Source organism: Furipterus horrens, unplaced genomic scaffold (genome assembly GCF_987537825.1).
Source record: "Furipterus horrens unplaced genomic scaffold, mFurHor1.1.pri manual_scaffold_17, whole genome shotgun sequence".
NCBI lineage: Eukaryota > Metazoa > Chordata > Mammalia > Chiroptera > Furipteridae > Furipterus > Furipterus horrens.
Genome location: NW_028327187.1, coordinates 116,179,980 through 116,193,949, shown reverse-complemented (window position 1 = coordinate 116,193,949; position 13,970 = coordinate 116,179,980). Strand labels below are relative to the sequence as shown.

The following is a 13,970-nucleotide window of genomic DNA, read 5'->3' as shown; positions in this document are numbered from 1 at the left end:
AAAAACAGGTCTTTATTTACAATATTGCAACCTGTGGTGGGGAGTTGTGAGCACTACTGCTCAGAGCTCTGTTCTCCCACGAGACCCAGCACTTCCCTTGCTCCCTCAAAGGCTGTCAACCAAAACCAAACCCTATAGTGCCCCGTCCCTTATCTTTCAGCCCTCTCCTGCAGGATCTGGGGTACGATGTCATCAGCCTCCATGTACTAGTCCAGGAAAGCATGTGCCATGTAACATTGGATCGTAGTGAAGTCCAGGAAAGGCACAAGCCCTAAGAGAATGTCCTCTCTGCATGTCCTGAGGTCCAAGAGTCCAGGTAGGGTCCAGGTCTGCCAGGCGGAGTCCTTGGTGGCTTCGGAGTCAGCTGGAGCGGGCACGGTCACAGCAGTAACATGCCTGCTTTCCTCCTAGCCCAGGCCGCGTGGCCGGATCCTGACTACAAACTCCATAGCTGATGCTTCCCTACAGGCAGCGTGGCTGAACCCCCTGCTGGCTCACGGCTCCTTCCTCATGGCTGCTCCTCCTCTTCTCTTCTGCCCTCACTCTGTCCACACGGCCCACTCCCATGGCAGACCAGCCGTCCTACAAAGCTGCCTGCTACACCGTGGCTCTCTTCTCCACCCCAGACCACCTTGCCGATTCCCGGCTACACCGTCCCTGAGCTGTGCTGGCAGACTGTCTCCGGGGTCTGTGTTCTGTGCCCCGTCTGCGTCCAGGACCCAGTGGCCGCCTCCTCACTGCCACCTGCCCCACACAGACCTTTCACCTCCCAGCCGGTGGCCAGGGCGCAGGTGTGGGAGTGTGACCTTAGCCTTGCACTTGGAATAAGACGCAGTGCTTACTCAGATCTGCGAGGGTCCTCACACCCTGTCCTTGGTCACGCTCCTTTCCTCGGCCATCCTTGGGGTCCCATGAGCCTTCCTAAGGGGCGGGGGGTGCCTAGCAAATGGCAGCTGGGTGGTCCTGCTGAGCTTGGCACCGGAGGCTGGACCAGCTGTCCGGTGGATGAATGGACAGATGGGTGGCTTCATGGATGGATGGGTGTCAGTCCTGTAGAACACGGTGAAGGAGGACTTGCTGTTGGCCGACGTTGGGCGCTGATGTTCCATGCAGGTGGTAATATACATGACTGTAATTGACATGGGCTTTCCTTGTTTTTCTGTGCTAGCATAGCATTCATAATCAAGACCCAAACCTCACCACACAGCTGGGCTAGCATGGGCTTGCGTTCCTGTACAGCGTTTAAACCTTGTGAGAAAGTGGAGCTGTTCTGTGTGTGATTCTCGCTGCTCCAGTCTGAGAGTCCTGGATGAGGACTGTGTTCTGGGACGCACGGGGGCCCACGCTGAGAGAGGAGCTGGTAGCTGGAGGTGCTGGCGGGCCCCCTCTTCTTCACCACCTTCCAGCCACTTCTGCCCTGCCTGTTCCGGACACTGGCGCTGACCTGCAGTGCGGGTGTGTTCCATTGCGACAGATGGCAGAGGGGGGCCAGAATGACAATATATCCCAGGTCCCAATGACAGCCACAAAATGGAATCAGTGTGAGCTCAAGCTCTTTCGGGAAGATGCGCTTCCATATTTATAAACAAGCTGAAAGCCTACCTGAGGGTCACCTTCTCTGGGTTTCCCCTGAGATGTGGCTTAGCGGACAGACGTTAGCGCAAAACTAGTTATTCATTTATGGGTAGATTGCAGGGGAAGAAAGATGATTTCCTATCCAGGCTCCACCTCGTTTGTTACTCTAAGGAGGGCGTTGATGTTTTCTGGCCTACAATTACAGGAGGAACAATGGAAGCTTTCCATTCTGAACTGCTCTGCTGGGTCATGGGGGATCTGGGATAGCAAGGTGAACGAACCTCAGGCTTGTGAGTTTTCTAGGCCTGAGCCCAGATCAGACCTCACTTCCTTACACCGCAGCTTCTGTGCACAGAAGCTTGCAGATATAATCTGTCATCTTGGAAACAAGAAACAGAAGCAGTCGGAAAAACTCTCTATCTGGGGTCTGCTGGCTTGTGTTTTACGTATGTATTTGTGTACACATGAGGTCTGTCCGGAAAGAGCCAGCCAATGTTAATATAATGAGAACAGTTTGCGTGACAAACAATGACGACTTCACTGTACTAGTCACTGGGGGTGGTAGACACCATTGAGGGAGCATGTGTACTGTGTGGTCGTTGCATTCAAAATGACTGAGCAAGTAGAGCAATGAATCCACATCAGATTTTACGTTAAGTTTGAACATTCCTTTGTGGAAACTATTTGGATGATTCAGAAGGCCTTAGCTATGGGCAACTGGTGAGTGGCAGTTCCGTCACGTCTTGTGCAGAGTTTTTCTGCGAAACGTCAAATCACGCAGGTGACTCAGCTCCCCTACAGCCCAGATTTGGTGCCCTGTGACTTCTGGCTTCTCCCAAAACTAAAATTACTTTTGAAAGGAAAGATTTCAGACCGTGGATGAGACTCAGGAAAGTACAGCGGGGCAGCTGATGGCGATGCGAGAACTGTGTGAGGTCCCCAGGTGCCAACTTTGAAGGGGACTGAGGCGTCATTGTCCTGTGTACAATGTTTCTTGTATCTTGTATCTTCTTCAATGAATGTGTCTATTTTTCATATGACATGGCCGGATATGTTCTGGACAGACTTCGTATAGACCCTATGGATAAGTGTGTGTAAACTTTATGTCAATTTTTAACAACCTCAGTCAACACTGGGAATCCACAGAACTAACTTTTTCTTAATTAAAAAAATTATTTAAAATGAGAGTGTGCGTGACTCAAGCCTAAGAAGTGCACAGACGAGACGGCACATGGTTTGGCTTTGAGGAGCCCTGTTCCTGTTGCGGTGCTCAGCCCTGAGGTCGAACTGTGGCCATAGCTGTGGACAGTCCCGCAAGGCGCAGTGCAGCTGTGCTGCTATGACCCGACAGCCCAGGCTGGCCAGCCAGTGGATTTGGACGAGGGCAGAGAGGGGAAGTCTGCGGAGCAGACTTATTTAAATGTTTAATGGATATAATATTAATGCAGCAGCACAGTGCTTCAGACCAAGTAGGTCTGCGGTATGCGGGAGATACGTGAAAACGCCACTGCTCCTCAAATAGCTGTAATACCGGAGACGCGCAAAGTAGCGTGCGTTCTTGGGGTCAACGAGCAAGAGGTAGGAATCATTGCTGTGAATTGAGAAGAGGTTGAAAGAAGCAGGTTGAAAAGAGCAAGTCCATCCAGAAGGGTTAAGTGCAGGATGCCGGTTGGGGGCTCTTGTTCTTGGCTGGGAAGGGGCCGTTAGGGACCCTGGTGGGTGGGGCACTTCCTGGGAGGAGGGAGGCACTGACTGAGCTCTCAGCTGCGTGGGGGGTGGGGGAACTTGGGGACTTTGAATACAGATCATTGTGAGGGGACAGATTGCGTAGGTCAGGCTCAGCCTGCCCCTTCTTTGTCTTCTTGGCTGAATGCCATGTCCCAAACTTCCGGAGACATACTTTGTTGCTTGTTGGCTGGAGTGCATTCCTAATGAGTGTGCGTCATAAACCAGAGATGGGAAATGCGCTTCTGCTCAAACTTGGTTGTTCCATCTGACTGTTGGGGTTGTGGAGCTGAGCTGTGTGTGCCTCGCGTTATATATGGTTACCTAGCGCAGTTAATAGAGAAAGCCGCGGATGGTGGGGAGGAGGGCAGCCAAGCCTCGGGGGTTGTGAAAGGGCACCTCCAGGGGGTTAAGCGCAGGGGCCTTGGGAGCGGAGGAGCTTCGGGAGCGCGCCCTGGAGGTCAGGAGTGGCCGGGGAGGCGCCATGGAATCTGAGGGCAGCTGAGTCACGGTGGTGCGCGGCATCGGAGCCTGCGTGAACTTGTCTGTCACGAGGCAGCAGGCACAGACAGGCCAGCGTGGTGAGGCGGCTTTGAGACTGCTGCAGGCAGGGACACACAGGGACTGCGGCAGACGGGGGCTGCGGGTCCCTGAAAGAAGCGCTCCGCCCGTGCAGCACGCGGAGAGCCCGGTAAGACAGCCCTGGCTCCTTCCCGGAGCATCTCCAGGACGGGCCTGGGCTCCTGCATACTTGGCCAGGCGCGCGCGGGGGAGGGTGCTGCAGTGCTTTTTGTTCTCCTGTGTGTAGCAGGGGGCTGTCAGCTCCCAGCGCCGCGGGGGAGAGCTGCGGACATCTCCTCGCTATTGTTCTGCCTGAGGATGAAGGATCACGAGCGCCGGAGCGCAGGTGCCGGGCACGCGCGCTCTGCGTGCGCGTGCGTTGGAACTGCCTGTGCGCCTGTAGATGCATGCAGCTGTCAGCTTTGCAGCTTTGCTTGGGCACTGGGACTGGAAGGCAGTGCCTCTCCGCGCTGCGCGTGGGCTGCGGGCTGGGGCCTTGCTGTGCGGGAGCTGAGCTTCTGCGACATGTGCAGACCCTCCCTCCGGGCGGGGGAGGGAGGGCCGCCCAGGAGGCTGCTCCGGACGCCCGCAGTGCGTGAGGACCCGTTCTTCCTTGCTTTCTGCCTTGTCCTTTTCCATGGCAGCGAGCAATGAGCAGGTTTACGACTGAGGCGGTGAATGTGGATATTGAAAGGAAATGGTGAGTGAGCTGCATCGAAATGAAAATAAATAAATAAAAAGGAAATGAGGTGTGCACACTCAGTCAGGAACAAAATGCCCTGTGGGTCCGCTCTCACCCAGCCGGCTCACTGCAATGGAAAATGTAAGGCGGAGGGATGGACTCTGGTTCTGAGCGTTTTCTGGTTCTTGGGTTTTGCTGTCTTTGGTGTGATTCTGGCGATTCCGAGGCATGCTAAATTTTACTGTATGTGTGCTGTCATTTTGTGGGGTTTCTTTTTATTTTTGCCTTTTGTAGACTGATTAAAGAAACAGATTATTATTGCTTTTGGCCATATGTCTATACGATGGACATGTCTCTGCTCAAGGCTGCTTCGGTGTGCGTGGAGGGAGGATGCCATGGCCCAGGCAAATTGCTGCATAGATCTGTGTGCACACACATGTACACACGTGCTCTGCATGTGCTGACTCGCATGGGTAGGAATCACTGTGAAATGCATGTTTGCTGGTCATGCAAGGTGAAGGGTAAGAAGGAAAAGCCGTTTGAAGAAAGGTTTTCAAAATTCACCTGGCAGCATTTAGAATTAAACAGCCAGCGGCCTTCTGCATTGTCTGGAGACTTCATTGAATGAGCAAGGGGAAAATACTCGTTTCACATGTCACATAAAATACCTGAAGATTGGGTACAGATTTGATGAATAGCTGGATATCTTTTCTTTGCAGAGCAGGGTCTTGAAGGGCATATTCTAGATGGTTTCTTTTTTGTGTTGTGATGGTTTTTTCTGATTGTATTGCAGAAAATGTTTCATGGATGGTAGAGAGAGGGACAGCTGTATGCTTTTGTCGTGCATAGTGACAAGTTATACACATTCTCTGATCACACACACACACACATCCCTTAAGGAGACATAGCTGCAGGGGTCTCAGGAGAAATCTCCATACCTGCATGAAGACATCGCACACAACAGCAGTCTTACAAAGGCTTTCACAGCCCTGCTGCAGAGAGACGTCCCCCCGTTGCATGCACCCGCCCCGCTCTCCCCAGGCCCACCTTGCATTTGGGAGGTTGGAGACTCTTAATATCCTCCGGGGCCTTTAGAATGCATTTGGCTCCTCCTCACCACCTTTCAGCCTGTGCCTCTTCTGTGCTTTAAGATGGGACATCAGGTGGGGAAGCAGAAGGAGCCGGGGGCTGGCGCTTTGTGTCCGCCGTTAGCCTGTCTTTCCTCGGTCCCTGGACGCCTGGGTTTTCTAGCTAGCTTTGCCAGCAGGGGTTGGTGCTCAGGGCATGTATGGGAGGCCTGTAGGCATCCCCGCACATCTGGAGAGAGCCCCGAGTTACCTAGTTTTTCCACCTCTAAATAATATTTGCAGATTCCTCTGTGTTAATGCCTTCATGTCCACAAAGCCTTTTGACGTGTCTGCCTTGGGCCTCCCAACATGGGTGGCAGGTTCATTTTGCGATAAGCACACTGGCCTTAGGGACTGGATTCCCAGGGCTGCTTACGCGTGGAGGGACCCTTGCATGCAGTCCGTTGCTCTTTAACCTCGTGGGTCCTGCAGATGCATACCCCCTCCGACGTGACAGGTCCTACAGAAAAGCGTGGCCCAAATGCAGACCCAGCTACAAGCTGCCGGCTGAGTCTGCTCTCTCATTAACTTGCATGCTGCGTGCCCAGCGTGTCAGGGAACAGGGATTCCAGCACAGGCTTCCCGGGGCTGCAGGACAGGGACCCCCAGCTGGGCTGAGAGACCGGACACACGGGTCCCGAGGCTGCTTGCACGTGACCCCTTCCATTTCTTCATGCATAAAATAAGGAATGCGGATGAAATGATTCTGAGGTTCCTTTTGCCATAATGAGTTTTGATTTCCGAGGAGAGAAGGCAGGGCTTTAATTCCTCTTAAAAAATCCCACATCCAGCCTGTGGGGTGCAGTGTGTGACTCCTTTGCTGGCCGCATTCATTTGAATGAAGACGTAAATCTCTTGAGACACACAGGATCTCTGAGATGCATTTACAGGTGAGGCGAGCTAGTCGCCAGACTCATTTTCTGCCTGCAGGGGGTTGTGAGGCTGGCGCCGTGCCCTGGGCGGCAAGCCCACTAGAGGGCGCTGTACGGACGTATCCTCAAGACAGCTGCTAACAGTGCCGCTCTCTGGGGTGTGACTTGTGTGGCATTTCTTAATTCATGGTTTTGTTAAAAAAAAAATTAGCCAGTGAGCCCTTACACATACTTGGAGGCCATAAAAGGTGAGACAACTGGCAGTAAGATATTTAACATTTAGCCGTGAGTGGTGTGGTTCAGTGGGTTGGGTGTTGTCCTGTGAACTGAGACGTTGCTGGTTCGATTCCCAGTCAGGGCACATGCCTGGGTTGTGGGCCAGGTCCCCCGTTGGGGATGTGTGAGAGGCAGACACACATGGATGTTTCTCTCCCTCTCTTTCTCCCGCCCTTCCCCTCTCTCTAAAAATAAATAAACATCTTTTAAAAAATACATGTTTAATATTTACACACACATGCATAGGTATGCATCTGTGTATACATGCACACCACACAACATGTGTCACATATCTTAGAGCACGTAATGTTAATTTTCATGTACAATAAGTATCTGGAAACTCTAGGATAAATAATCCATTTCCAAATATGGTTCAGCTGAGTGACAATAATCAGACACTAATCCATGATGTGCGATGATCAGAATTTGGGGTTACATGCAGTGGTGATAGAAAGGAAGACACCTGCCCTGGCTGCGTGGCTCACTTGGTTAGAGTGTCCTCCTGCTCGCCAAAAGGTTGCTAGTTCAGTTCCCAGCCAGAGCACATACCTACGTTGTGGGTTCAATTCCCTATGCAGGCACATACGGGAGGCAACTGATCGATGTTTCTCTTCCACTTCAATGTGTCTGTCTGTGTCTCCCTCTCTCCTCTCTCCCCTTCCTCTCTCACTAAAATCAATTAAAGAATAATATCCTTAGGTGAGGATGAAAAAAAAAAAAACATTTAAAAAGGAAGAAACCTGAAGCCAGTAGTTTTTCAGTTAACTTACAGAGATGCTATTTTAATCCTCACCTGAGGATATGTTGTGTGTCTTCCTTTTCTGAGCCACCTCAGAGCATTTGAACATTCAGTGTGTGACTATGTCAAAATAAATATACCTACCGATAAAAACACATGGAGAAGAGTAAGGGGCTTCCCAGTATCCACTTCATATTGTCATCGGGTCATTGCTTGGAAAAATACAGTTTGGGGACAAACAGTAGGGATTCAATCTCTGGGGGTGTAGAGGAAGAAAGGCTTCTCTTTGTCAACAGGCCCAGGAAAACAAAAGATCCAAGATCTTTTTTTAAGAAACATTTTGTTTATTTATTTAAAGAGAGGGGAAGGGAGGGAAAAGAGAAGGAGAGAGACATTGATGTCAGAGACAAACATCAATTGGTGGCCTCTTGTACACACCCTGACCGGGGACTGAACCTTCAACCCAGGCGTGTGCCCTGACCCGGGATCAAATCAGCGACCTTTCACTTTGCAGAATGATGCCCGACTCACTGAGCCACAGCAGTCAGGGCAGGAGGCAAGATCTTTAAGAACAGGGATGGTGTCCGTGTGAGGGATTCTGAAGCGTGAATCAAACCTGAGACAGGAGAACCGCAAGGCATCAGTGGCAGGGAAGGGCGTTTGGCCAAAATGTGTGTTTCAGGAACAGAGGTCACCGGGGGGCGGCAGGGGGTTTGGGCAGGACTCCAGGAGCCTGACCTTGATTGGTGGATGAGATTTCAATGCCAGCGGTGACTGTGAGTGCCCGTGTTTGTGAGCCGAGAGCAGGACTGGAAAGGGCGTCATGCAGAACGCGGCCACAAGGTGGCGCTGCCTTCCAAAAAAACGTAACCTCCGATCTGCTGAAATGGGGTGCTCCCCCCCCCCCATGATTTCAGTGTGGTTTGACTTGCAGTTTCAGAGAATTTAAATCCTCTGCCTCTGCTGGGTCAAGTTGCCCACCCTTGCAGATGAGAACATGGAATTATTGACAAGAGTTTTAGGTAAAGACACAGCGGAGGCCATAGAGAACTTTCTGGGCCCTGGAGTTGTAGTTAGCCGGAATTGTGGGCAGGGCGAATGCACCAGTATACATTGCCTCCTCAAACCAAGTGTGTCAGTGAGATCTTGTGGGGAGGAATCGAGTTCAACATATTTGATAATGTGAAAACCTTTAGCTCCATAGCTAGATGCCTTAAAATTCAAACACACTTTTTTTATTTTTTAAGAAAAAAAACTGGAGTGGTTCAAACACACAGCATGCAAATCCAGGGGCAAGAATTAAGATGACCCCAAATCCAAATATTTCCTGTGCCCTGTGCCCTCACATTTGTAGCTTTTACATTTTTTACCAGCCATGCATCCTGCCTAATAAACATTGCACAGCACGGCTGCTCCTAAAACCAGGACTGAGGCAAATGGACATCTGCGACGAAAAAGAGCACTGTCCACAGTGGCGCGGGTCTGATTCCTTCTCATTGTAACGACTTCCGATGGTAAGGGTTTGCAGTCCCACTCCACTTTGCACCTGGACGGTCACAAGGGGCCAGTGCTCCCTCTGGCGGCTAAAAAGAGGCCAGATAAGTTAAAACCTGTAGCACTGAAAACTCGTTTGATCCAGCCCTCCATGTAAACAATCTTTTTCTCTCTTCCTTAGCATCTTCTTCAGAGTGCAGCCAGTCACACGCTTGCATTTAAAGATAAATTTAGCGCTGGGTGGTGTGGCTCAGTGGATGGAGCGCTGGCCTGCGAACCAAAGGGTCGCTGGTTCGATTCCCAGCCAGGGCACGTGCTTGGGTTGTTGGCCAGGTCCCCAGTTGGGGGCATGTGGGAGGCACCCACACACGGATGTTTCTCTCTTTCTCCCTCTCTTCTCCTCTCTCTAAAGATAAATAAACATTAAACACACACACACACACACACACACACTCTAGATTCTATCCTTGGGCTCCCATGCTTTTCCCAGTGCTTCCTTTCCCCATACCCTGGGTTCTGGGATGCTGTACTGAGGGGAGAGCATTCTCTCCACCGGGGGTTCCCCGTCAGGGCAGGAAGATGAGTGGAGACACCAGCGGCTCATTGAGGAGACTTGCACTATACGTCGTTCATGGACCCTGCGGCTGGGGACATCATTGTGCTTCTGCACGGGACAACCTGCCGGGCGCTGACCGATGCGTCCCTCCCGACGGAAGGGCAGACGCACTGTCTGTGATGTTTAAGAAACATCGCTGCACATCCCCAAATCACTGCCGTTCACACCCGCCGCCAGGGGGGTCGTGCGTTCTCAAGACTGACCTCAGACGGTCCGTGCTGAACATGGGCGCGCGGCTCTGTCACACGCTGTGCAGTGTGACGCTGGGGCCACGTGGGCACCCAGGCACCCTGGATGGTGTTGGGGCGTGGCGTGAGTCGGTATTTCATGTGCTATTTAAACGGAAAGAGGAAACGCGTCCGTATTGCTGTCCACAGAGGCTCACTCTGTGTGTCCCTCCCTGTTCCTTGGGGACATGGGATGGTGCTCGGCCCACGCGCAGGCCTGGGCAGCCGCGCCCCGGTGTGCTGTGCTGTGTTAAGAGGGCAGGTGCGTTGTTGGCCTCAAGGAGACCCGGGTTCAGGCCAGCTCCACCCCAGGCTGGCCCTTCCTAGTTGCTTGGCTGATAGGACCCACACACGGAGCCTGCCACGCCAAGGGTGTCATACCTGCCTGTACTTCGCATGGCCCCCTCACAGGGCGCAGCCTGTGATGCGCCTGGACAGGTGAGCAGATGGAGCTCTGTGAGGCCCGACGCCACATCGCCGGTGTGGGAGGCTGGCGTGGCGCGTGGCTGCCTCACAAAACCCTGCGTTAGACGGGGGCTTGTGCGTCCCAATGGTCTCAGGTGCTGAAGCGTCGGAGCCGCACAGGGACATGCACCAGAACTGGCGCGGTGTCCCGTTTCCTTCCTGACTCCGAACTCCCAAAGGACGGCCCCCCGCAGGGTACGTGTGACGTCAGTCATGCAGAGAGCCAGGAGTTCCTGGGCGATCCTGCTCATTGTCGCAGTGACGGCAGAGCCCTCCAAAAAGTTTTTTAAAATGTTACATCAGGAACGTTCACGGGCCAAGTCGTTCCACTGAAGAACCTGCGTGGCCGCGTCTCGGAAACATGCAGGTTTACCCGCCCCCCTGCCCTTCTCCGCAGTGACCAGAGGCAGCAGACGCGTCTGTGTGTCTCCGGGACGTTCTGGGCACACTGTGACAGAGGACAGGGAAGAGACACTTGCCCGTGAGGCCGTGCAGGAGGTGGGCCAGGTCGTTGTGCTCCGGTGGCGGCCCTCACAGCGTGGGGACAGGAGGGCAGACTGTGCAGTAGTGGCGGGGCAGGGATGTCCTATGCTGAGGGTGACCCGGCGGGGGAGGGTCTGTGTGACTTGGAGCGAGCTGTGCCGATGCAGAGGAGAGCGGAGACCCAGGGACACGAGCCAGTGGTGTCCCAGGGCTCGTCACGTGCAGACGGAGCCTGGAAGTGAAACCAGCGCCTCGTGGTGTGGCGTCCGTATGTACAGTAGATGCCAGGCTGAGACCTCTGTGTGTGTGTGTGTGTGTGTGTGTAAAGTTTATGTTTGCCTGACATTAGTCCCTGTCCTGCGGTAGGCTCTTTGTGTCACGGAGCAGCATCTACCATGGCCTTTTCTCCAGGTGCTCTCCTTCGGTCTTGCTGAGCTTTGCGGTCCCATAGAAGAGCGCCCACCGCCACGTGTCCTTGGCAGCCGCGGGACCACCGGCAGCTGGGAGTCCCCAGGCTCCGCAGTGCGGGTTCCCGCTGAGCGGGCGTCCGGCCCCGGGGCTCCTGGGCAGTCTGAGTACTGCTGGCTGGACCGTCCTCTGCCAGAGCTGGACAGGCAGGTGGCTCCTTGTAACATGTCAGGAGCATGTTCTGCATGAGCATGAACAAGCAACTAACTTGATATTAACTTCTGGGATGCTGGATGCAGCTCCTTTTTAGTGTTCCTTCATGTAGCCTGATGCGGCGCTGGGTGTGCACCCAGGGCATGTGCTCCAGGCCCTCTGTGTGGTCTGACTCAGTGCTGTTGTGTACCCAGCAGCGTGTGCAGGGAGGGGCTGTGGGTGGCCTGACTCAGTGCTGGTGTGTACCCAGCAGCGTGTGCAGGGAGGGGCTGTGTGTGGTCTGAGTCGGTGCTGGCGTGTACCGAGCAGCGTGTGCAGGGAGGTGCTGTGTGTGCCCTGACTCGGTGCTGGCGTGTACGCAGCAGCGTGTGCAGGGAGGGGCTGTGTGTGGCCTGACTGGGTGCTGGCGTGTACCCAGCAGCGTGTGCAGGCAGGGACTGTGTGTGGCCTGACTCGGTGCTGGTGTGTACGCAGCAGCGTGTGCAGGGAGGGGCTGTGTGTGGCCTGAGTCGGTGCTGGCGTGTACCGAGCAGCGTGTGCAGGGAGGTGCTGTGTGTGGCCTGACTCGGTGCTGGCGTGTACCCAGCAGCGTGTGCAGGGAGGGGCTGTGTGTGGCCTGACTCGGTGCTGGTGTGTACGCAGCAGCGTGTGCAGGGAGGGGCTGTGGGTGGCCTGACTCGGTGCTGGTGTGTACCCAGCAGCGTGTGCACTCCCACATTGGGCTTGAATCTCCCAGCCTGTCCCATGTCCGGCACGTGGCTGGTAGAACTCCTTTTTAGTGAATACATCCCATGTGAATCCAGATGGCAGAGGCCCTGGGATTGGAGCCGTTCATTGTTGCTCATTGTATTCTTCATGTGTTGCATGGTGGGTATTTATTCAAGACAGGGGCCAGGTGCTTTTGTGGGGGCCAAGAGTTTTAGCCGGAAGAAAGACAATGTTTCAGCGTACCTGGAGTCTTTGGAGTGACATCTCGGATGGGCACTGCTGAGTCGGTGCACGTTAGGTTTTATCGTCTGGCGGGCTCCATGCCTTCGGTGCGGGGCGCACTGCCGCAGCGTGCTGTCTGCTGGGCCGTGCGCTTTCTCTCACCCGTGTGGTGCTCTGCTCAGCTTATTTCGGTAACTCCTAGTTTGTCTTAGCCCGTGCCTAATACACAGTGAAAAAAACCCTAACTTCCCAAGCTGGGTTCCTCTATTCTGAAGCTCTTGGACTTGACTCTTGTCCTAGCCTGTGTTCCGAGCGGATGTGGTAGCAACAGTCTCCTGGGAGCAGAGAACACATGTTTGGTCTCTCAGGGTCCCAGGGACACGTGAGGTTTTGCGTCAGCTGCGCGATGCCGAGGAATTTCAGTTTCTGGCTTGGAGGCAGGGTCCTGTCTCTGTACATGGATAGTGCCAGGTGCGGAGAGCAGGCCCAGCTGGCTGCCCAGGGGCCATGGGTGGGGTCAGGCGTGATATCTGGCTTCTACTCTAGAACATCCTCTGAACCTGGAGGGGACTTTTCTCCTGGGGACAGAGCAACATGGACATGGACTGGGCAGCTGGCGGGCCGTGCAGGGGCCTAGATGGAGTTGGGGCTCCCCAGGCCAGGCAGCAGGCTCACCCCTGGGCCACCAGGGGGCACTGGTGGTCAGGGCCACGTGTCCTAGCCTGGCTGTTGGTTGCTTATAGGTTACAGGTACTTTACCTGCTGGTCCTCTGTTCGGCGCCCGGGTTAGGTTCTCCTTAAACAATTCAGAGCTTGTCTTCCCGACAGAAAACACCTCCTGCCTTGACTGGGAGAGTTGGTCGGAGGCTCATTTTACTGCTCTGTCGTGTTAGAAGAGGCAGTGTGTTGGCCAAGGGGTGACTGGCTGATTTGTTGCAAAGTTGACTAGTGGTTAGACTGTGAGCGTTAGCTGCAGCACAGATAAACATGCATGTGAAGCATGCATGCGTGGTTTTGCAGGTATATTCTGTGTGTGTATGCATGTAAATACATGCATATGTATGTATCGTGGAAAGAAAAGCTGATTATGGATATGGAAATGGGTAAGAATATAAATAGATTATTAAGTTTTGCAATTTATAAAAGCAACTTTCTTTTTCATTTTTAGTAATACACTACGGATTTTAATGGTTTTATTAATACATTAATTCGCAGCCCATCTTAGAAAATTCTTTCCCTTTGTATATGGCAATTTCCCAAAATAAGCCAGAAGAAAAATATTGTTGCACCGTGAAATAAATATTTCTAAATAGAGCTGTGTATGAAAAGCTTCACATTGTTTTGTAAAATGTGTAAATTCTGGGTTTTGCTCGCACATGCCGTGTGTGTTTTACACGTATGTGTGTCTAACATGGGCGCCTGTGTTTTTAATACCTCACATCTCATTGGATGACATGCCCGCCTACGGCCTCATGGGGGCCAGTGTGTGCTGGGACTCCAGACCTCGTGTTAGGAGTTGCCATGGACATGGGTGGGAGAATGCCTGTGGGTTTAATGCCTTGGCGTCCTGTTGAGGA

The 13,970-nt window shown here is 53.2% G+C and overlaps 1 protein-coding gene across 3 annotated transcripts in view; it reads left to right on the top strand.

Annotated features, from left to right (window-relative positions):
• The window catches only part of LOC149991894 (protein Shroom2-like), a 93,389-nt gene that overhangs the window by 68,604 nt on the left and 10,815 nt on the right, over positions 1-13,970 (top strand). The window contains exon 1 of one of the 3 annotated variants that reach the window (XM_090265166.1): positions 3,897-3,991. The exons of the other annotated variants lie outside the window; for them this stretch is intronic. The gene's annotated coding sequence lies outside the window, so the exon portion shown is untranslated. Of the gene's footprint in view, positions 1-3,896; positions 3,992-13,970 lie in introns of those variants that run through there. 3 annotated transcript variants of the gene reach the window in all.